Genomic DNA, 3731 nt, shown 5'->3' with positions numbered 1-3731 from the left:
TCATGCCCCCATGCCCTGAGGGCTATTCCGGAGCCCCAGGCCCTTCCGGCTGGGTCCCTCCACTGGACCCTTGGGGAATGCAGGAATGAGACGGGGCAGGAGGCAATGGAGCTGGAGGACGTCCAGGAGCAGGGCTCCTCGCTGGGCCTCAGCAGGGCCGAGGTGCGGGCTGGCGGGCATCGGGCACCGGCAAATTTTCCCCAGGAGGGAGTCTGGGAGTTTCCAAAGATTCTTTGGCAGTGTATCAGACCCAAAAAAGGTGAAGAAAGGTTGCAAGACAGCCTCGCCTTGTGGGCTACAGACACTTCAGCCTGACGGATTTCAGCTGTGGTTTTCCTCACATTGGCCCGGAGGAGGGGGAGCCCAAGGATGGGGGAATTTGGAAGGGGGAAAGGAAGGGATCGTTGTAAGCCCTGGGGAAGGCTGCTTTGTTGGGTTACATTTGAGAGGAGGCAGTGGTGAGCACCTTCAGGTGGCCAATCCCACCTTGGTAAGGGACTCACCCCACCTCCGCCCGGGAGTCTTGGGGTCTTTCGGACCTTCCTCAGTTGTTGCTCACAATTCTCTCCACTCCAGTCCCAAGTTCAAAGCCCTCGTCCCTGGGCGCTCCCAACCTGACTCCATGGAACCCCCAGTCTATATCTTTTTCCCTTGGCCCTTTTTTGGGGGGCCCCTGGTTCTGCCGGCCCCTGGTCAAGGGGGTGGTGCAGGGAGAGAGAGAGAGAGAGAGAGAGAGAGAGAGAGAGAGAGAGAAAGAGATTGAGATCCTCAGTACAGTTTCAGGGTTTGGGCCCTCACCCCACCAAGAGCCTCTGTCTGTGAGCAAGGCCCCCCTGGGTGGAGATGAGTCTCGGCACACCTGTGGAATCCCCACCTCACAGGCGTTCAAGAAACGTCAGCTGCCCCCCTGGTCGCCACAGCACTCAGGGTGTCACCATGACGCTGAGCCAGCACAGCTGTGGAATTGCAAAGCTACCGTCACCTTATTTGTGTCTTCCACGGGTCCTTGAAATCTCTTCTGCTGCCCACCCTCCGGCGGCGGGATGGAAACCCGGGGGGCCCAGGAAGCTGCTTGGTGGGGAGATGTCACGGTTCTGTATCACTTCACCTGGCGGTAGGGTGGCGCCCGTGGTCGGCAGGTGGCGGGGGCTGTGACTGGGCAGGAACAGGAGCCGGCCTGGAACTGCGCTCTGGTTTGGGAGGTTTAAAGCTGTACCTGTCCTCCTGCAGGCAACTCCACGGGGCCCCAGAGCCGGGCCACCCCCCTGACTGGGCTCTCATGTGGGCCCCAGGGGGCTCTCGTCCCTGGTCGGTTCACTCCTCAGGCAGCCTCCTGGGACCTGGCCTGAGAGCCCACACTGACCCCCTCGCACGGTCCGTCACCCGGGCCAGCAGGCCTCTCCTTGGCTCTGCGGGCAAAGCAGCCAGCCTGTCTTCTGCTCTCTAGAGTGTGCAGGTGGAGGTAAGACATCAGTCCACTGGATTTCCCAAATTGCAGGGGACACCGTGAAGCTCTCTCTGAAGCTTGAGGCGAAGGGTGGGCATCCCACACCCTCCTCGGACTTAGTTCACCTCAACATCTCCCTGGTCTAACCTCAGCGATGGACTCTTGGGTGTCCTCAGTGTGGCGAGGGTTCGGGTCACCGAAATTCTGCATCACTCGTGGGCGGAGGTCAGGGCTGGGGTGGGGTCATCTCTGCGCACGCCCCACTTTCCTCTCGGGTACAGCAGTGTTTGCTCAGCATTTGCAAGCTGGGGGAGTGTGAATGCTCACTGCTCCAGGAGCGGCACAGTCAGGAAGTGCAAGGAAGGATGGGGGACCAGGAGGAAGAGGCTTCAATCCGGTAGCACATGGTATGTGGACCAGGCTGGCCACCAACCTCCCAGTTCAGTCCGTGGAGTTTAGGCCTGGGCAGACTGAGCACTAGGAGAGAAAAGCAGGTCCTGACTCTGGGAGGGTGAAGAGGGACACTGGCCACGGTCCCCCGGAGCCGGGCCTCAGGTTGACCCCAGAGAATTCAGATACTGCCTGAAATGCCACCATCAGTTGATGCCTTGGGTTAAGCTGTGCCCCCTCTACTCAGCTCATCCCCAGTCTCCCTGCCTTAGTTTTCTCACCCATAAATAGGTCAGTAACTGCCTGCATCTGAGTCGATTCATGTGAAGTGCTTAGCACACTTCCTAGTTCATACTCAGAAACTCAGTACATGTTAACTCTCTTTGTCCCCTCAGGTAGCCTGGGCTGGCCCCTAGCCATGTGGCCCGTCCTTTGCACACTGGAGCCAGCTGAAACTGTCCTGGCCAGCCACCTGGGACCTCAGACGGCCTGGCCCATGTGGCATTTCTTTGGCAGAATCTGGCACTCGTGGCCCACGGGGCCTGTGCTCTGGGATGGCCAGGCCGGAGCATCTGGCAGAACTCCCAGGGCCTCCCATCTGTCATCCCTGCTGCCACAGGGACAGCAAGGACACTTGGATCAAATCTCCTTGGAGACAGGGCCTCCCTCCCACACACACCCTTGGGGAATGGGGACCGGCAGCATGCCCAGAAGGAAACCTCCAGGGCCACCAGGATCAGGGGACCTGAACCCAAAGTCTGGCTTCAACTTGTGAGACCTTGAGTCGGCCACATAGCTTTCCAGAGCTTCATTTGCTCAACCGAGAAACAAGGATGAAAGTCCCCATCGCCTTCAGGGAACATCGTGAAAACTGAGAATGGGACCACAAAGGGGCTTTGCTTCACTCGTAAAGTAGGATTAGCATTTTGGGATCCCAGCATTTTAAAACTGGGAAAATACGTAATACATTGTTCTCTGTGGCTATTTTTGTCTCTCTGTCACCTGCTGAGTGCCACCCCCATCCCCAGTTACCAGAGCCTACAGTGATATTCTCCAAACTAATCTCCTTTGGACAGTCAGTGTTCAATTGGCTGGGCCCAGGTTTCTGGATTCTAAATTCAAATGCAGCCTTTCCCAAGTCGTGGCGGAGGGCGGCGGGAATCAGTTAATTTTGCAGAACTATTTCTGATCAGGGTGAACTAGGTAATTTGGCCTGAATTCTCAATTAAGGACAACTTAAAATCTACTCAAAATATACTTAAAAAAAAAAAAGTTTGATTGGGGGTATCAGAGAACAAACAAGGGAGTAAAGAATCAGAGACAAGATATGGGAAAAGAAGGAAACCCAGAGACACGTGGCTTTGGGGCTCCTTCCTCCTCGGGAGGACCACTGACCCCAGAAGACACTCCAAAAGTGCTGAGCAGAGCTGTTAGCCTCTGGGACTAAAGAGGTAAAAACTAGGCCCACCAAGAGGAGGGGGTGCCTGGCAAATCTTTCATGCTTTGGGTTGGGACCCCAGGGGAATTCACCCCCAGAAAACAAATGAACTGGAACTAGACCAGCACTCCAAGGGACTGCAAATCATCTCAGTCCTGAAAGTAGATTAAAACAACCGTGGTTTGCTAAATCCCAAGCCATCCGCCAGATGTAAACATAATCCTCATGGAGGTAGACTAACTTCATTCTATGCCTCAGATTCTTTCTACAGGTTTTCCGATAGAATGTGTGGCGTTCAGTCGAAAATCGCCACGTATGTGAGGAGACAGACAAAACTAACAAAAACCAAGGGAAACAACAGACACTAGAAATAGACTCAAAGGGGATCCATATCAGGGAGTTATTAAAATAACTATGTGCAGCATGCCCACATATGTGAAGGACAAGGTAGAGAGC

The sequence above is a fragment of the Panthera uncia genome (genome assembly GCF_023721935.1).
Source record: "Panthera uncia isolate 11264 chromosome A3 unlocalized genomic scaffold, Puncia_PCG_1.0 HiC_scaffold_12, whole genome shotgun sequence".
NCBI classification, from domain to species: domain Eukaryota; kingdom Metazoa; phylum Chordata; class Mammalia; order Carnivora; family Felidae; genus Panthera; species Panthera uncia.
The sequence above is the reverse complement of the archived record's forward strand: the minus strand, read 5'-3'. Positions refer to the sequence as shown.